General features: G+C 47.0%; 1 protein-coding gene across 4 annotated transcripts in view; it reads left to right on the top strand.

The window, feature by feature from the left end:
• EXTL3 (exostosin like glycosyltransferase 3) overlaps positions 1-20,438 on the top strand; it is a 132,929-nt gene that overhangs the window by 16,455 nt on the left and 96,036 nt on the right. For 2 of the 4 annotated variants that reach the window (XM_069011866.1, XM_069011864.1), the window contains exon 1: positions 4,276-4,472. The exons of 1 other annotated variant lie outside the window; for it this stretch is intronic. The gene's annotated coding sequence lies outside the window, so the exon portion shown is untranslated. Of the gene's footprint in view, positions 1-4,275; positions 4,473-10,054; positions 10,378-20,438 lie in introns of those variants that run through there. One more of the 4 variants, XM_069011865.1, reaches the window with a different exon arrangement.

Below are 20,438 nucleotides of genomic sequence, written 5' to 3'. Positions count from 1 at the left end.
GGTAACAGTTTTTGGTTGATAGTGATCTGGAACATACTGGGGAGGAGGGAAAGCTACACTTGTCTCTATCCACCCAGTATCTCTCTGTTTCTTTGTCACCACTGTCCTCATCTCTCAGAACTTACATAGGTGTTGCTGAAATAGGGAAATTAGCCTTTTAGAAAGGTTTTTGTGAAGAAAAGAACATAGAGTGGTTATGAATGGTTTTATAAACAAAGCATTGTGGTTTTGAGCTTGGAATGAGAGGATCTTTAACGTCCCTTCCAACCGAAACCACTCTGTGACTCTATGATAACACAGTCATTTAATTAATTTATCTAGAATGTTTGTCCCTAATCAAACATGTGGCAGTGCAATTTGATGTACTCAGAGTGTGACCCATAATATTCCACCCCAAACAAAAACTTCTACTCCATTTCTTGCCCAATGATTTTTCTTTTACAAAGCCAGGTAAAATAAAAACAGTAACTGTGCCCTCATTAGCAAGGGAACAGGCATTTATTTTCCTCATCCCATTTAAGCACCAGGCAGTGTCCTCCAGCATCTTTCCAAAAGCTTCCACTACTTTTATAAGCTTATTTTCTTTTGCCACCAGGAACTGGTTCCTCTGTGCAGGATGCTGACAGTTCATTGTGTTTGCTCTTTGGATCCCAGCTGGGGCTGCACTGGGTCCAAAGCAGAATTAGGATTTGGGAGGAAAAAGCCTTTATGTCTCTGTGTCCCTTCCTTTTCCTTTCCTAGGCCAGATATTGCCCCTGGGTGATTAATTTCACGTTCCAGCACTTTCCATGCTTTATGGCCAGCAGTGGGGTGTATTGTTACAATACTCCTTGTGCCCATGGGGTCTTCAAAGGGTTTTATTTAACTGTACTGAGATGCCTTTACTTACCCCTGAAATGCAGCTACTTAAGCTGTGAAGCCTGGCAGCTGCTCTAACAGCAGGAGCACGACCAGGCCACTGCTTTTATGTCATAAAGTAAGGGAAGAAAAAAAATTTCCATATCCATTAAAAAACTGCAGGGAAAATGTAAATTGTCAGAATATAATTACCTAAGCTGGAGTTTGGCCAGCGTTCCAGATTAACATTTCCCCTCGTGAAGCCATGGGATACCTGATGGCCAAAAGCAGTCGGAGTCTCAGCAGGATTAAAAACTGAGCTTTGCTGTGTAGTTGTTCCATAGTGGCTGAGAGATGTAGATAATCTGTTTAGCACCTACAGCACCCTGGGGCTAAAAAGTGTCTGAATCCTATGAAATCCGATAGAAGCGTCTGAGGTTAAGAGTGCGGTCTGAAAACATTCCATGAAACTTGTAAAATCTGCGGATGGTCCAACCTTGGTACTGTCTCCTGTGGAAGGGAGGACAAAGAGATTAAAAAAGATGTACCAGAAGGATTGCAGCAGGGAAAAGATGGAAGCCCAGGGTCCTCCCTGCCACTGTTGTTCCGTGTTTTTCTGAGGTTTATTTCAGGCCATGGAAGCGTGCCACGGAAATGTGCATTAGCTGGCTCTGAAACTCCTTAATACCTGCTTGCAATGACTCAATGTAATTTAGAGCTGGTTGGAGACACCAGGATGCAAGACATGCTTAGGAGGAAGGGGGATGAGGAGGAGGGAATGTGGTGCAGGTAGGGAAAAGAGGGAAAGTGGGGACCATTTACGTGGAAAGGACACAAAGGTGTGATGGCACCGACTGTGTTCAGCTGCAGCTGCCAAGTGTAGCTAAGTTCAAAGGTGATAAATATAAGGGAGGTTCCCAGCCTGAAATAATACAGAGGTGTCTAAAGAAATGATTCTGTGAGCAGAATCCCACACTGGTTTGGGTTGGAAGGGACCTTAAAGCTCATCCAGTGCCACCTCCTGCCATGGGCAGAGTCACCTTCCACTATCCCAGGGCTCCAAGCCCTGTCCAGCCTGGCCTTGGACACTTCCAGGCACAGGGCAGCCACAGCTTCTCTGGGAATTCTATTCCAGGGCCTCACCACCCTCACAGGGAAGAATTTCTTCCTAAAGGTTGAACGGAAGGCCAAGATCTAAACTGCGGCTGCTTTTTAGGTGGCTTTGCTTTACATCTGCACGTTTCTGTACAGCAGGATTAGTGTTTTCAGTCCTCCATCCCGTCAGCTTCAGCTCAAGGTCACCATGGAGCTTCCAAGTCTTTAACAGGACTGGCACTGTGAATTGAGTCTGTTCCTTTGGGAAAACAGGTTTGGAAGCTGATAAGAGTAAAAGGCTTCTCCTTGCCAGAAAAGTGTTGGGCAACTTTATCTGCAACTTATTTTCTTGTTTAAACTATTATTAATCATAGGTTATAGACTCTGTCCTTTAGGATCCATTTCTGATGTGGAAATTTTAAATGTATATGAGAAAATAAAAGCCCAGATGGCAGGAAAGTTTGGAAATTGAGGGTATTTGAATACAGTAATTTTTCTTTTGGGATAAACAGAAGGCAGCGGAGTAGTGAATTTTTTGCTTGCTAGAAGGGAAGCTGAAAACTCCTCTTTAATACCAATTCCTGTTAAGAGTAAGAAGGGGAAACACACAGAGAAGGGGATTAAATCTGAAGGTGTCTCTGTCAATATAATCTGTAATAGCCTTGATAACACTTCCTGAAAGGGAGACTTGTCAGACTGGCTGCTGATCCTGGCAGCTTGTTTTCTTCTGGTAGCTGGGAGCAGAATTGTTCCTTGAGTTGAGTCCTGAAGTGCACATTCTCCACTGGTGTCTCTTCCTCAGTGAGGACCTGAAGGGACTGATTGTCTCCCTGTTTCCTCATGCAGAGCTCCAGGTAGATCAGGGTGGAATGCAAAAACCCCAAGCCGTGGCACAGTGGGAACAGATGTGTGTGGTAGGACAACGTGGGTGTGTTCAGTGATTCGAATGTTAATTTCGTCTTTATACTGTGTGATAGTCATAGTCTTTTTAAAATTTTTGTCCTGATAAAATATAAAAAGTATTGTTTATCCGAGCCTTTGAACCCGCAGTGCCTATTCCTGCCCTTCTGTACAGCATGTTCCCTGCGGCGAGATTGGATTTTGTGTTGCTTATCAAAGGGTGGACCTGTGCCCCCGCCTCAACCCTCGCTGATTTTCCATCTCAGAATAAAAGTTAGTTTCTCCTTGCATTCTTTACATGTGTAAATAACTGCTAAAAAGCGCAGAGCGATGCAAAAGTGGTTTTTCGCCATTTTGAAGTGCTCATGATTTATTAAAGCTGAGATTCTTGGAGCTTTGTGGCCAGAAACACACCACCCTCTTTACTCCTGGAGATAAACCCCCATTTCTTCCTGTGAAAAACTCTCTAATTCCCCCAAAGTTGTCAGATTGTGTGTTTTGGGGTAGAATTTGATTGCTATAAATATGAATGCCTTTCATGGAGCTCCTAATATATAAAATTAGAATGCATAAACAGGGGACTGGACCTGTGTGACGTGGTTTTGTTGTGAGAAGATGCTGGCACTGTTACTTGCCTTTCCCCCCCCCACATTTATTTCTTCATTGCTTTTTTTCCCCTCTTTTGCTTCAGTTACCATCTGTTGCATTCTATGTTTGGTACTTGTCACTGATTTCTACATAGCTCCTCTGACTTAACAGCATTTAACCACTGATGCTGTTCACGCCAACCCTCCAGCTTGGATCTGGATGCTATTTTGTAACAAACTCCAAACCATAATGGTATTTTAGTATCTGCTGATCATTTTCCCACAATACAGTTGTTTTCCTAACCCCTTTTGCCAGGAGGCATCTGGACGGCTCTCACGGGGTCAGTGGCAACCATTGCATCCACGTAACTATAGGGCTGCGGCATGACAGAGCTCCATGGCGGCATCCTTACGGGGTTCTTGGAGGATACACAGCACTTCATGGACTGACTGAGCTCCATAAGGACACTCTGACAGGATTTTAGGGGGATACATAGAGCTGCGTGCCCACAGGGCTGGCCTGCGGCTGCCCCTTCGAGGAAGCATCGGGCACTGACAACATGGCGGCCCCGCCATGAGGGGAGCGGAGGGTGTGAGGTACAGGGGGGCGCGCGCCTGCCTTTTAGGCGGGAAAAAGCGCCCGGGCGCGGCGCGCGTGCGCAGCGGCGGGAGCCGAGCTGAGGGACCTTCGGCTGTTCCCGGCAGGTTCCGGAGGCGAGTCTCTCTGCTCCCCGCCCTCAACCCTTCGGGTATCTCCGCCTCCGCTTCGCCTATCTCCGCCCCTATTTCGGCTATCTCCGCCCCCCTTCGTTAGGTTCCGCCACCACTTCGGTAACTTCCGCCGGTTCGTCGGAAATGGCCGAAGACGTGCGAGACCCAGCGGTTTAAGGGGAGAAGACCGGCCGGCTTCTCGGAATAAACCAACTGTGTCCGGCCCGTGGGGGGGGGGGGAGCAGGGGAGGGCGGACGGAGCGGGAAGACGAGGCAGCGGCTATGGCTCCCCCCCCAGCCACTCGCGGCTCCGCCGGGAGGGCGAAGTGAGGGCGCCGAGAGGTAGGAGCGGACCGTACCACGCACGGGGAGAGGGGGAGGAAGGTGGGAGAGCGGTAACATCCCCCCCCGACCCCCCCCGCGGCAGCCCGTGGGGCCGGGTAAGGCAGGAATGGTACAGTCCGGGGGAAACCCCCTGGAGCGGCGGCGGGGGGGGGCTCGGCTGGGGCGTCCCTGAGGGGCAGGAGAGGGGCGCGGGGTCCCCGAGAGCCGGGGGAGCTGTGAGCGAGGGTCCCTCGAGGGTGGGGAGGCTGCGAGAGGGGTCCCTGGGGCTGGGGGAGCTGTGAGCGGGGTTCCCTGAAGGTTGGGGGGGGGCGGTGAAAGGGATCTCTCGGGGCTGGGGGGGTCTGAGGGGGATCCCTCAGGGCTGGGGGAGAGCTGTGAGCGGGGCTCCCTCAGGGCTCGGCTCACGGTGGGAAGAGGTTCCTGAGAGCTGGGGGGTCTGTGAGGGGGGTCCCTCAGGGACTGGGGTTCCTTCAGGGCTGGTGAGGCTGTGAAGGGGGTCCCTCACCTCACAGCGTGAGAGACATTGTGGGGATGTCACACTGCAAGGGAGGAGTCCCTCAGGGCTGGGGGCTGTGAGAGAGTCCCTCACAGCATGAGGGGCGTTGTGGGGGTCTCACAGAGTGAGGGACTCTGTGGAGGGGTCCCCACAAGGCTGGGGACCCTCATGGTGGGAAGGCTGTGATGGCAGGTGGTGCCCAGGTACTGCTGACAGGCTCCTGCCTGTCCTTTGCTCCTGCATCCAGCAAGGATCCTGAGACCCCCTTGTCCCGCCTGTGGATCCCCAGCGTTCTGGGGGCTGTCACGGCCACCTGGCCGTGCAACCCCATTTCTCCCACTCCGAGGCAGTGCCTGAGTCGTGGTCCCTGGGGTTCTTGATGGAGTTCTGTTCTGCCTTGTGAGGTGGTGAGGACAGCAAGGATGAGGCTGCCCTTGCTCTGGGCTACTTAGCGTGGCTGGTGTTGCACTCCTGTGAGTTATTTGCTAAAGTTGAGGTTTGTGTTATTCTCTTTTCCCGGCTGTTTTCCCCACATGAGGTCTCTTCTTGCTCAAAAAACATCGGGGTCTTTACCAAAAATTTTATCAGTGTGGCAATAATAACTTACTGCCAACAGGCTAATGCCCTGTTACCCTGGTCCAAACCCAAACAATTTGGAGCCTGAAGGGCCTGGAAATGGTTCAAGTGGTATTAAAGATTCACAGAGATGCTGAGAAGCACTTTTGATACGCTGTTCTGTTGCTGTGTGTGTGTTAAAATCCAAACATTGACCAGTTTCTGACCTCTTGTTGCTTTTGCGTGAGTCTGACAGATCGTGTGTTGATGTCGTGATATGGTAACTTGCCTTTTAAAGTGCCTGGGTTTCTTGTGCTGCAAGTCTCACATGTGTGTGAAGAAGATTAAGTAACTTTGTTTCCTGGGAGGAGTGTCACATGCAGGTGATTATCTTAGATATTTCTGTTCTCATGGAGAAATCTATGATATCCAAGATAGTAACATCTTGGAACGTGGGTTGTCAGGTTTTATCAAGTACTGAGTAATCTCAAATTCGTTTCTGTGAGAAATAGCATCAGAAATGAACCATAGTCTGATTATGTGATGATGGGGAGAGAGCTTCACCTTGCCCTGACAAATCCCTTAACTTCATGTACCATCTGAGAGCCCAGTTGTTATCTGTACCCACTCAGGGCTTTAGGATGCCTCTGCTTTTCCATTTCTCTTTCCAGAAATGGGAGTTTGCACGGGTTCAGCTCCGTGTTCAGGGATTCTGGAGCAGGGGTAACTGACTGCCTTGAATGAGCAAATTTTTCCGGCAGCTCAGCTGTGGTACAGACAGTTCTTGAACTTCTTGATGTCGTGTTGCAGAAGGGAAGTCCAAAGCAGTTTTCTGGAATTCTCTGATTTTTCAAGTGGGGTCTGTTCGCTCTCATGTTTGTTTACACGTGACGATGGATTTTGGCAGTTGTCAAGTCAGAGCAAAAGCAGCAAATGCAGGGAACAAGTAAAACACGATTGTTGAATTGCCTTCACTTAGGCTGTGTCTCAGTGATACACGGCAAAATTGGAGGGTTGTTTGTGTACTGTTCAGATGGGCTGGGAAAGATCATCATCATCATCTTCCCGTGAATATTTGTGGATCTCTGTTTAGCTGATGAGTTGGATCTTGTTGACGCATTCCCAAGTTTTGTTTATTTATGGGGAGCCAGAGCCCCCCCTGAGCTTGCTTCCCGTGACTATTAATTCTTGAAATGCCATGACATCTTCAGCTTAAGTTTTTAGCGTTTGTCCCTCTCCTTCTGGCTGTATATATTTTGTATTTGTTGTTTTTTCCTTCCAGTCTCTGTTGCCTGATTTTTTCCTCTTTGCTCTTTGACTCCTGTTGCCTCTCCCGGTTGCCTTGCCTGTTTTCCCAGGGCATTCCTCCTGCTGCCCACGGTAGTGTTTTCACCAGGCTGGGAATTGCAGCTAACCACAGATGTTACCTGTTGGATGCCAAGATCACGGCAGCCCTTTGTGAATTGGTTCCTGGTCCAGAGACAATTTTTCTGCTTTGGAAACCCCACAGAAACAGTGAACGGGAAGGGACCTTGTGGTCATTAGCTTCTGTCTCATCACCAGAGATTTTTTCTGTGATCTGTGCTAAATTCCTTTATTTTTTGAGAAGGAGCAGACTGTGAACATTTTGAAGCAGCTCCTAACACCGGGATTTTAACTCGGGGTGGAATATTTGGTGTTACTCCTAACGATTGAAACCCAGAGCAGGATTCCTATGTCTTAACCACCCAACAAGCAAAATACTGGGGTTTTTTGTTTGTTTTCATGTGAAAAAGGCAAGTGTAGCTTGTAGGCGTGTTTAGATACGCCACTGTGTATTGAAAAGACAAAAAAGTATCTCTGCTGCTGTGTGGCTTGGCAGTGGGGGAAGCATTCCCATGGGATTTGGGGGACGCAGCTGGGACCGCCAGTTGTCTCCTACAACCCGCGCTGACACAGGCTGTGCTAAAGCTAGCACGGGAATGAGCTGCAGTTGTGGGGCTGCAATTTAGACGTATCCTCAAAAGCAGAGTTTTCTTCTCGGAGAACATTGAAAGTGCTGTTTACTGGGGCTTGTCGTGGTTGAGTTTGGCTCCTGCAGCGCAGCCGGCTGTTCGTCACATGCAAATCGTGGTGGTGGATGCTGCCTGAGAAGAGGTGCAAAGCCAGTTTGAGGTTTTGGGGTTTGTTTAGGAAGGATAAAGACAGAAGCATGAGCAGCTCCGTGGCTTGCAGCTCATCGATCCCCGGGCTGCCTGGGCGTAGGAAGCCTCGAGCGCTGGCCCACCAGGTAAATTGATGTTATTACAGCACTTGCAGGGCCAGTTTTGAAGTGCAAATTGAAATCCCGTTTCTGTGAAGTCATTGCTGTTTGTTAATTGATGCCTGTTACCGGCAAGAGCAGTTTAGAGGTCTGACTAATCCATCTTGGATGAAAGAGGGCACGTTGAGGTTAGATTTTAGGAAGGAATTCTTCCCTCTGAGGGTGGGGAGGCCCTGGCACAGGTTACCCAGAAACTGTGGCTGCTCCATGCCTGGAAGTGTCCAAGGCTAGGTTAGACAGGGCTTGGAGCAACCTGGGATAGTGGAAGGTGTCCCTGCCCATGGCAGGGGGTTGGAATTGGATGAGCTTTAAGGTCCTTTCCAGCCCAGACTATTCTGGGATTTGATGATCTGTCCCTGCTAATTGGTGGTAAATGGATAATGGTTTCTCAGGGCTATGTTGATATAACCAGTAACACCACAAAGTGACCTGTCCCACACGGGTAAAATCGAGTGAAATACAGAAAATTGAGACTTATAAATCAATCAAATCAATCCTTTATGGTTTTTTTTGGGTGGGACAGAACCCTAAACCTCCAAACCAGCTGTTAATTTGTAGCTACTAATGGACATAAAGAGTATTTTAAAGCACATATTTTTAATGAATCTCAGGATTTCTGCTCTTGCTCTCAGTTTCGTAAGTGGTTGGAATCTTGTTGCCTGCATTTGTGTTTTCTCTGCTATCCTCTGCCCTCCCCTTCCCCCACGAATTTTGGAGCATTGAGAAAATGTGCCACTTTTCTAATGCGAACGCCTGCCTGAGAGTGGTATCAGAACATGGGCTTAACCCACAGCCTCCAAGAAACACTTTCAAGCTTCTTCTAATAGAAAATGTAAATAACATTTCCCAGTGCACAAGTAGCATTTTTATTCCCCTACTTTGCCCAGTGCTCAGGTGCTTGGTCTTTTACCTATCTTGTCTCATAAAATGCTTTCTTTAATGGTTCAAAATACTTCCAGGTATCTTCTCATCTGACTTTAGTCTTAGGGACAGTGACAGCCTGAGGTTTGTTTTTCTTCCTGTTGTGTTTTGGTACCAGTGTTGCCTGAAGTGTGGATTCCAATATCTGCCTCTGCATGAGCTTTCTTCCCATTCAGTGCTACCCTTCAGTGTAACAAAGTCATCTCAAATCGGTGCCGGAATATTGGGCATCGATGGATTCATCTGGAAGTGAGTTCTATTTGTTTAAAGGCCACAGTGCCACGGAGCAGGAAATGCAGTGCTCTGAGCATGTGTTGCCTTCCTCAAGGATCATTTCTTGAGAGGTTTGTAAATCCAGTCAAAGACGTGATGGATTCAAGTTTGGACACTTAATGTGGAAATTGGCTTCTCTGCTTGTAAAAGCAATACAATTAAAACCATCCAACATCCTCCATTACGCTGTCCCATCAACACATCTCCATTTCCTTTTCCCCACCCCATATGTACCCCACCTTCTGGGCCCAGATTTGATGGAATTGAGCACGTCACTGAACGTGGGAAAGGCTTCTTTATCTTTTCCACCCGTGATCCGGTGCCTCCGCATCGTATGTAACGCAGGAGCACATCGGGCTGGGATTCGTACACGTCTTTTAGCGTTTCTATTACGGGCACGAGGAAGTCATTATGCTGCAGGTCTGCTCTGTGTAGGCACTTAGTGGGAAGTGATGTGTTCTGGATTGTGTTGGTGTGGAGTGGAGGATATGCTGTGGAGTACTGCTGACATGCAGATGATGCCTGGAAAAGGTTGGCATGGAAGCGTTGGAGCTTGTGACAAGAAGAAGCTGCCAAACAAGTGGGGAGCCTCGGAGTTGAGAGCAGAGCCTAAATATATAGAGCAATGCTGTGAGCCTCTTTCTAAGGGGTCTGGAAAGTCTAAGCAGAGCAGTCCTGAATTCCCTACCACAGCCTTTCTGTCTGCAGGAAAACTTGAGAGGGTCTGCAAGTAAAATAGGTTGGAAATCTTTGATATAAGTGCAGTAGTGACATCAAAGCTGTGATGTGTGACCAGCAGGTGGGCAGAAGTCAGGACAGTATGATCCTATCTTCCTCATTTAGAGGTAATTTTCTGGCCATGTGATACAGGAGCCTATTGACTCCCAGAAATGCATTGTACACCTAATAGTACGTGTCAGGGAATAGGTTAACATCGCTCTCAGATAATTAATAAAGATAGCACTTCCATAGCAAATAGGAATGAGAAAAACCAACCCATGCATTGTTTAGCTAAGGTATTTCTTTCCTTAGGCATCTCTCCTGGGAAGACCTTGGTGCTTGGAAATGAATCTGCCGCCTACCTTGTGTACCTTCATTTTAATGTGGGGATTGAGGAGGAGCCAGCTATCGGAAAAGCAGCCAGAGATGGATGTCTTGGAAAGGTGCCACTAATTACTGTGGCATCTGACAATTAGCTTTTAAGCCTTTCCTTGCAAAGTTCTCAACGGTGCATCCCGAAACAAAAACAAGGACCTGGAGAAGGGGGAGAGCTGTCCTTGTAGTGATCTTGTAGGGCGGTTGTTAAGAGCAGAAGGTGGAGTTCATTCTGAAGTGGTTCCCTTCCAGCAGAGCAGGTCAGATTTGATGGACACAGAAGCATTTTGGTTTTTTTGCTGCTGGGCTCTGTTGTTGCAAACTTCTTACACTTCTTACCTTTAAAACAGCTTTGAGGCTGCCATTCTTCACGGGGAAAGCTGTAAATCAGTAACATCTGCAAAGTGTCATTGTTGGTGTTAATCTGAGAATTTTTAACAAAAATCAAGATGTATTAAAAAAAGATACAAAGAAATCTTGCAGTTGGTTTCTCGCATTTGCCTCCAGGGTCTTCTGACTCTGTTTTTATTTTGTGGCAATGATGAATAGCACCAAGCCTTTTGTGAGTATCTCAAGGGTGTAGTTAGTTAGGAGTAACGACTGAGCTGGAGCTGGCAGGTATCTCAAGGTTTTTGTACAGAAGCTGATCTCCCCCCACCCCTCAGGGATCAGACCTGCTCTTTCTCTGGAAATGACTTTTATGTTGTTGGGACAATGATGATTTTAATTAGAAAGGCCAAGCTACAGAATTACTTCTCCCTCATCAAATGAGATGTTGGGGAAGATGTTTTTGCATGCACTGAGTGTTTCACTGAGCTTGTGTTTCGGGTGACATTGCTCAGGTGGCAATGCCAGGAGCATCTTCTGGGGTAGTTTATACCAGCGTGACCCAGGGTTTGCTCTGACTTGTGTCTGTATAATTCCATTGCCTTGGAAGAAGTGACCTGGAATCTGCAGACAGATCTGGCGTCTGTTTCCATGTGCATCTCTGATCTCTGCCGCGTGTGCCAACACGCGAGCCTTGGGTTACAGCAGCTCTCCCTGGGACAGAAAGTGGCAGCTGTTTGACAAATGCAATGGAGCGAGTGTTATAAAAAGAACCAAAGCGAATTTCCTCTCCTCAAAACTGATTAAAGCAGGAGCAGTATTGGGAATGCTTCTTGTGAGCTTGGTGTTCCTGTGCAGAGGAGTCTTGCTTGGACACTTCGCTGCCCCTCTGCCTATTCTTAGCCTGTTTACCAAAAGCTGTTATGTGTGCATCGGGAGACCTCCACGTTCAGGCTGTTTGTGTGTTTATGTGGAGCCTTTTGAGGAGAGAGGGGATTATATCCAAGCTTTTTTGTCACCTCCTTCAGCTTCTGTGCTTTATAACTGCTCAGGAAATACAGGTTAATGTTTCCATAGTGTCTCAGTGTATCGCAGAGTGTCTGTGATGCAGGGAAGTACTGCCTAGTACTTGTTGACATTGACCTTTGAATTTGAGATTTGTGACATGGTTGAACTGATTTCACAGCCTGCTGCGAGAAAGGGTTGCCTTGGTCCCTCTCCCTCTCTCAGCTCTGCAGTCCTTGCGTTTCATATGATGCCTCAGTGAAGTGATTCAGTTTGAAAATCCAACAGCAAACTGCTTGAGGGGTTTTTGGTAGGAAGTGGAGAAGTCCCCTTACTGGTAGGGAGCACAAGGCAAGGGCTGGTGCCCTGGGAGGTTTCATGCTGGAGTGTCCTTGGAGGGGGATCAGAGAATAGTTTAGATTGGAAAAACACTTGGAGATCACAGAGTCCAACCATCCCCCAGCACTGCCAAGGCCACTGACCCATGTCCCCAAGTGCCACATCCACATGGCTTTTCAATCCCTCCAGGGATGGAGACTCCAGCACTGCCTTGGGCAGCTGCACCAGGGCTGGACAGCCCTTTAAGTGAAGAAATTCCTCTTAATATCCAACCTAAACCTCCCCTGGCACAATTTGAGGCCATTCCTCTTGTCCTGTCCCTGTTCCCTGGGAGCAGAGCCCAACCCCCCCTGGCTGCCCCCTCCTGTCAGGGAGTTGTGCAGAGCCAGAAGATCCCCCCGAGCCTCCTTTTCTCCAGGCTGAGCCCCTTTCCCAGCTCCCTCAGCCACTCCTGGTGCTCCAGCCCCTTCCCCAGCTCTGTTCCCTTCCCTGGATATGCTCAATGTTCCTGTTGTCCCAGAAGTGTCCCCAGGACTGGAGGTGCCCCAGCAGAGCCAGCACAGGGAACGGGCACTGCCCTGGCCCTGCTGGTGCTCCAGAGCTGGGACAGCCCAGGGGCCCTTGGCCTCTGGCACAGCTGGGCTCATGGCCAGCTGCCTGTGGGCCACCTCCCCCAGGTTCTTTTCCGCCCAGCAGCTTTTCCGCCCTTCCCCTGGCAGTCATAGGAGTGGCTGAGATGGCAGAGCTTGGGCAGGTGAGAAGTGGGACAGTGACACAGCCACTGTGCTGTGTCAGGCAGCTGCCCCAGCACCCTTTTATCTTCCCTGCAGCCCCAGAGTGTGCTCAGGACCAAGGAGGGTGATTTAATGAAGCGCAGGGACTCATTCTAAATGAACACGCTGAATGGACAAGAATAGCTGGCTGTTGTATATGACTATGAAGGTCACCAGGATCAGATGCTCATTTTTCAGCTCCTCATTGCTGCTGGGTGCAGCAGAGCTTTGTGCTGACACAGGCAGTTCCTCTCAATGGGGCTGGAGTGGCGCTGAGAGAAGAAAATGCCATGTTTTGAAGGCTCTTGGTAGTGAGACAACTGGAAAAATGTGTCTTGGGTACAAATTTTTCAGACTTTAGGGCTTCTTTTTATAGCCTGACTTTTTACTCTGATGTCTTCTTGCTATGATTTCTGCTTTTCTGTTTTGAGAAGTGAAATTAATAACCTCTCTTACTTCCTGTCCAATGGGAAGGAATGTCTTTATCCTGGCCCAAACTGAGCTGCAGATGAGACCTGTTTTGGGAACTGTGTTATGCAAAAGCAGAGGAAGAGGAAACAAACAGTTTTCTATTCTCTTTGAAATGCAGTTTTAATGTTTCCTTGGTAATTCATGCAATTATTTAATTGGCTGCGTGATCCCTGGGATTATTATTCTTTCCAGCTAATAACTGGAGTGGGAATGTTATCTTGTAAATTTCAAAAAAAAAAAAAAAAAGAATTGGCATATGTTGTTTGCAGGACTCTGTTTTAGTAATTGTTTGCAATGACCTTTTGGAATCTGTGAGAGAAAATTTATTTGCTTGACTTTCTCCCAGATCAGCTCCTGGCAATCTCGATATAGAGCAAAATTGAGTTGTTTTAGGTTTTTTAATTACATTCTGACAGCAAAGCCTGTTTTTCTATGTGCCTTACAGTTGTGGCTTTTTTAAAGGTTAAGCTCTATTTGTCAGGACTTCCATAGATGAAGTTTTTGAAACTTTTTGGTTTAGTTGTTTGCTTGAATTTTTTTTTTTTTAGCTAGAATTGCTTATCCAGGGTATTATTACAAAATAAGTCTTTATTTATTTATTTCTTAATTTAAGGAGAAAGTTCTCGCTGTATTTTTGAATGTCTAGATGCATGATGATGAAAGGTCTGTGGGTTTTTTGTTGGTTTATTTGTGGGTTTGCTTCGGTGTTATTTTGGTTTTGGGTTTTTTGTTTGCTTTTTTGTTTTTCAGCTGTAATGTGATTAGATCATAAAACCTTGTCAGGTTTACAGAAAGAAAAAAAAATATTTTTTTTACAGTTTTAGCAGAGCTCTTGTGAAATCTGGTTCCTCGATGTCACTGGGTTGTGGTCAGAGCCCACTGTGGGTTTGGTTTGTAGGAAAATGTCCAATATCTGAAGGCCTTGCTCCACACCATCTTGTCTGCGTGAAACCTGCTCTTCTCGGGGATGAGACCAATGGTTCTTCCTTTTTCCCTTTTGAAAATTATGGCATTTTTCCACTTTAAAATCTGACAACTCTTGAGAGTGCAGGGTCAGAAAAACACATTGTGTGAAATCTCTCAGCATTCAAGTAAGAGTTTTCACATGAGAGCCCATTGCTCCATGTGTTTTCTGAAGCTGCACTTGGAGAGGCTGTGAGAGCCTGGTCCTTCAAACACACCAAAGAAAACTCTGTGAGAGCCGTGCCAAGGAGCAGGTGCTGTGAAATTCGGGTTCTGCCAAGTCTGGAGAAAATTGCACTGATGGAGATCTGCGTCTCTCAAGGGAAAATAAGTCTCCAAAATGAGTGTCCAAGCTGGAACAAGCCAACAGATGCCAAAAATATGTCCAGTAGCTCAGTTTGCAGCTGAGGCAGTTCCCCTTCCTCTCAGGCTTGTCCCTCAAGGCAGTGTGGAGTTGTGTACATAGCGGACAGCAATGACTGGAAGAGTCAAAGAGGACCCAGCCACAGTGAGCTGGAGCTGAGTGAGCAGCAGCCCGTGTGTTTTCAGCCTCTTCATCAGGCTGGTTTTGCACATCCCAACCTGAAAAAGTAGGTTTTTCATCCTTGGATCTGAATAGACAAACCTGAGGGGCTCCATATTTCCTGCTAAACTCCAGATAAGATCTTTTACTGTTTGAACTTGCAAAGCAGTTTAGGTGTGTGGTTCCCTGCTCGAAGGGTTCCTGCAAAAAGCTTGATCCACCCCTTCATTTAGTTGAGTCTGTTTGGAATGAACAATGCTCCTCAAGCTGTGAATACAAGAATGGTTTAGCTTAAAAAAAAAAAAATTAAATAAAAACCTCCCCTGCAAACAGATGATGTAATGCCCAAGCCCCATGTTTAAACAGTAGCTAATTTGCCAGGGGATAAACGAGGGTGAAATCTGTCAGGCTTTCTAATTTCCCACATTCACCAGAGCTTTGTTCTTTTTGCTTTCAAATGCAGGGTACGTTTGTGTGTCCACACTGTGTGGTTTCCTTCAGCTTCTGCAGCCAAAGAGTTTGTCCAGGGGCAAGAGAAAATGTTGCTGTAAACCTTTTTTTGCTATAAACCTTGATATGCATCTTTTTAAGTTTTACTTTGTGACTGAATTAAAATCCTGAGCCATCCCTTTGATGAGCTGCAGCACAGGGTTTATTCTGAATTTGGATCTTGTCTCTTTGTAGACACGTTCCTTTGGCCAAGCAAGATTCACTCCCTGCAAGGTCCCCAGGGCACTGCTGGGTGGGAGGCTCCTTGTCCTGCAGCTGGTTTGGGCTGCCTGTGGATTGTTTACTTGGTGTTTGGACTCTCCTCTCCCAGCCAGTTTTGTACAAAACAAGGAACACTTAGTTTTCACACATTAAAAATAAAAACAAACCCTTACATGAGCAGCTTTCTCTGCTGGTGGCAGCTCTGATCTGTGTAGTGCTTCGTGTCTGCTGACAAGAGGGGACTTTGGCTGGTTGTGGAAGAGGAAGGTTTGGATCAACATTCCCTTCCTCCTCCCTGGGATGGTCTGTTTATTGGAATTTTTCACTGACCTATTCCTTTAATCCTCAATTTTGGCACCATTTTCCAGGGCTCATGTAAGCACAGGACTCTGCCAGCCAGCAGGATGAACCAGGGCACACAACAGGGTTAGAGAGATCCAGGACCTGCAGTGTCTGCCTGTGCTGATGGGATAGGGAAGATGTGACACGAGAAATTGAAGCGACAGTTCAAGGAATTGCTTCCATCTTCTCTGGCTTTTTCTACTGAAAAGCAAAAAATGCCCATCTTCGAACTTGGAGCAGCTTCATCTTAAAAGCTGCCACAATCTGGAGTGAACCTGTTTCTTGGGGATGTCATTAACCAGCTTGGCATGTGGGGTGGCTTCAGCAGTTTTTCTTCCTTTGAGCAGTGCTGGCAGAAAGCTCTGAAGGCGCCTTGTGCTGACGCTGCGCTGGGGCTGGAGCTGTTACTCTGGAAAACAGCACTTGGGGAGAGATCACATCTGTGAGAGCCGGCGCTGACTCACAGCATCGAGATCTGCTGGGATGTGCTCCTTTCAAACAGCTGGATTTCAGAAACTCACAAAAATTGTGTGAGGGGTGGGAAGCTGAGGGGCTGTCCTGCAGCTGATGGTTTATTTTTTCCATGGTTGAAAACGAAGAGTAGTGGGCTGCTTGCAGTTTATGGTGGAGTTGTGCTTGATCTGTTCTGTTTATTATGATTTTATTCCCCACACTCTTCTTGCTGGTTTGACTCCTTCCTCTTTGTCATTGTTTTCACATAAATCCTTTTCCTCAGAATTTCCCTGGTCCCTGCCAGCTGTGGAGCAGCTGGGAAGATACCAGAAAACATGAACTGCTCTGAAGGACTGCTCAGAGGGGCACGGCTCGGCTGTGGAGCCTGGATTTAGCTGGAAGCTCCTTGGATGGGCTGCACCACCCCATCTCCAGCAGCAGTGGGGATGTGTTGAGGAGCTGTGGGCTGCAAACAAGGAGCCTTTTGTTTGCTTGCCTTAGCAACCCTGCCTCTCTGAAAGCTGAGATGTTCTCACTCCCGCGGTGCTGTTCCTGGGAATGCTGGTTGTTCCTCAGCAAGCAGGACTGCTTTGGAGGGACAATCTCAGCAAACTGGGCCTTCTATCCCTAAACCTTTTTTTTTTTTTTGATGACAGGAGGTCTCCAGCCAAAAGAAGTCTGGTTATCTGGTGTTTTTCTCCCAAGCAGTGTATCCTGCTGACTCTCATCCTTTGCTGTATCTGTTCTGGTGGGCACGATGTGCTGAATTTAAATAAATTGTAGTCTTTGCTAAATATCTGTCAAATATTGACTTAGTCTGTAGGGTGAGCTGACTAAGCTGAAATTAATGGTGTAATTCCAGCTTGTTTGGCACGGGTGTGGAGGCAGTTTCATTGCAGATGGTAGAGGAAATTAAGATCTTACCTTGACTGCAGCTCAAGGGGAGGAAAGAGAAGCCTTGGGCTTATATGGCAGCCAGGAAAGACTTGGTGGAGACATAGAGGGGGAGTGTTTGTAAAAGATATTGAGAGTGATAAAAACTCTTCCCAGTGAGTGAGGTCATAAGACAAAAATTGAGGAGTTGTTGTTAACTATGTGCTATTACAGGTGTCATGAAATGATCTTCTGCGTTCTGGTCCCTTGCCATACCCCTGGGATAATTTTTCTAAATTTATTGAAAATGAGATACAAAAAAAAAAAAAAAAAAAAAAGGAGACAATCTGGCTGGTTGAGGTTTTGGCACAGATCAACAGCCTCAGTGGTGGCATCTTCTGGCTTTGTGTGTTCACCTCTGCAGGTGAGCAACTCCACATGTTCCTGAGGTGTTGCAACAAAATGACAAAGCCCTGACACCTCCAAGCAGGCAAAGAAATGGAGATGCAAAGAGGTGTCTGAAGGGATCCAAGTGATCCAAACGAGCTGATGGCAGAACTGGAGCTAAACCACGCAGCTTCCCTCGTGTCTCAGAGCCTGTCCTTCAAACTCGTGGGAAGCTTGTGGGTTTTTGAGGTTACTTTTGAGAGGTTTGTTACTGGCATAAATGAATTTTCAAAACAATAAAGATGCAGCTTCAGGGCCAGTCCTGCTTGAGTGGCAGCAGGGATCTCAGGGCTGGTACAGTGAATCTGATGGAAGTTTATGTAAATGGGGAACTCATGAGTTGGTTTGGTTTTTTTTTTTTAAACACCTTATTTCTCTTCACCCCTTAACTCTTTGCTGCAGGTTGTAAGACCTCCATTGTGGCTTTCAGTTTTGTGGGAGCTTTGTGCCTCCAATCGATTGGTTCCTGGCTGATCTTCAATAGCCCAGAGAGCAAATGTAATGCAGCAAATTCATTACATGCTAAAATATTTATTATGTTACTGTAAAGGTCACTGATGGCAGTGGAGGTTCAGTAAGATACAGTCCTGAATCTTTGCAAAGATGGTATCTGTCACCACTCCTTTTAAGAGCAGTGTCTTATAAAGTACCTGGAATAACTTTTCCTCAGCTCATACTTTTGGAGGTGTTTGGATATTGTGTAAGTTAATAACTGACTTGTGCTCCATCTGAAAGCGAACACCTGTATTTAATTTTGTCGTGTGTGCTCTCACAGGCAGACAGGGAGGGCAGAGCAAGAAAGGAGTCTTAATTTAACCTTGCCCCTTTTTGCTTGATTTAAGTAATTTGAAGAGTTGTATAATAAAATCTCCACGATCTCATTTCTGTTCCGGTTGTAGTAATCTGGAATTGGCAGTAATGCCCAAGGGCATTTTTGCTCCTACCTGTGTAGGAGTGAATTACTTGTTGCATAACATCATCTGGAAAGGTAGCGATGAAAAGGCTTCCCAGCAATGAGGTGGGATGTGACTTCCCTTTCCCTGAACCACAAAATGAAATATCATTTAGTAAATGGATTCAGGGCTGCGAGGAACCTCTCAAACCCTTTCCACAGGTGCAGGAGTGGTGGTGCGTGACTGTTCCCCACTGCAGGGCTGGATGGTGTGGGATGCATTACTGACCTATTTGCTGGTAGTTTTAGCATCTGGCTGGGATTAGTTCAGCCATCTGATACCCAATTCCATGCTATAATGGTATGTCTTTAAGCAGAGGTTAGATGATTGGATACTGAGGAGCATTTTGGAGTCTGGCCTTGCAAATACAGCTTGTTAATTGAAGCTGTGCTCGCTGGCAAAGCTGCCTTTTAAAGTTCTGCTGTCTGTCCTCCCCATGATATTCCAGCCTCTCTGGCTTCTCACTGACTGCAGCCTGCCTGATCCTCACTCTGCAGCTCCTCTGCCAAGCAGTGGCTGCTGGCCTGCACATTTGTCACCTGTGGCCACTCCTCTGGCTGTGAGGGGCTCTTTCCTCATCACACCGAGAGTTTTCCTAATTGGAAGTGAGCACTGCAGGGGTGCTGCGTTCATTGTTTGGTGTCACGAGCAAGCTCTTTGCCTGAGTGTTTGTTCCAGGCAGCTGCATGAGGTTCAACAGCGTTGTCTGTCATGATCAGACAGAGCTCTAGATAATCTAGCAAATCTCTTGATTATGAGGGTGGAAAATAATGTGCTTTGATTTACAGATGTTGCTGCACAAAAAGTGCTTCCGTGAATTCTCTGAATGGCAATATCTGGGTACCTTTGGCATCCTCAATTTCTGAGTGCTTCCATTTTCTGAACGTATCCTGAATTCCTGCGCACTCATCCGGACACAGACATGGACAACTGTTTTACACACAGGCAGATGATTAATTATTTTTCAGTAGCATTTTAGGCCAAGTTCAGGGATTACATTGGGTCACGAGGCCTTGAAGTTCACAGTAAAAAAGACAAAGGATGATAGAGGCCGTTGCCTTATGGCTGATTACAGCTGGGTTGAAAACAGCAAGGGGATGAAGCGTATTTTTCATTAATCCTCAAAACACCTTTTCTTTTCCTCCAGGAAGTTGTAGACAAACCTGAACGCATTTTCTAGTGTTTGTACCATTCTGAGCAGGAAGGGGGAGGAGATGCAGCAGGCACAGAGATCTCACCTTTGGTGACTGAGGTGTGCAGCTGTGGTGGAGCTGCACCCAGCAGCAGGAGCTTTGCAGGTGTTTCTGAAGGGGGTTGAAGTATTTTCTCCTTTTGGGCACGGGAGCTCTCTCGGTTATGGACTGACCGACAGATATGCAGAAGATTAGGAAGTGTTTTCACAACCCCTGGGGGCTGTGGTAAGCTGGAAGAAAGAGCTCCTGTGGTCTCTCTCTCTCCTGGCTGTGCGGCAGAGCACTTTGGGAAGTGCGCAGATTGAATCTAAGCTCGGTTCTTGGTTGTGAGGTTTCGTTGTAATCTCGGTTTGCTGTGCAGCCACACTGTGCTTTCAGCAGGACAGGGAAGAGGAGAAATGGTGGGAGGATAGAAATACACTTGTTGTGGTTGGAAGAACTCCTGAATTTGTAGTGTTAGCTGCTTTTCTGTTGAAGGTGAGGACAGCATTCGTGTGGGAGACGTTTAGGCTGGAACTTTTTTGTACAGATCTGCTTGTTTACCAAGTTGTTTATTTTTTTTTTCCTCCTTTCTCGAGGTCTGCTTTATAACCAGCAGAGAAAAACACCCCTTTTTGTAGCACAGTTCATCTTGTCCTAAGTAGACATCTTGAACCAATCTGATTTTCTTTGCTCCAGCAGTGCCTGCTGCTCATGCTGGCTGCAGAGAGAGCCAGTCCAGCTGGTTCAGGTGTGCTGGGAATCACTTGTGGCCAACATTACTGAGTGAAATTGGGCCTTTGCAAGGCCAAACCTTGGCTGCTGGGTGGGTTTGGAGATTGCATGAGCTCCTCATCGTTGCAGCTTCCTCCTGCTTGGAGGAAACAAGAGCTGATGTGGCCACTGGATCTGATTATACCCCGTGATAGCGGATCTGAGGTTTGAAGAGTGTCTCTGGCCATTTTAGTG

This window comes from Aphelocoma coerulescens, chromosome 3 (assembly GCF_041296385.1).
Source record: "Aphelocoma coerulescens isolate FSJ_1873_10779 chromosome 3, UR_Acoe_1.0, whole genome shotgun sequence".
Taxonomy (NCBI): domain Eukaryota; kingdom Metazoa; phylum Chordata; class Aves; order Passeriformes; family Corvidae; genus Aphelocoma; species Aphelocoma coerulescens.
This window is presented reverse-complemented; position numbering and strand designations above follow the sequence as displayed.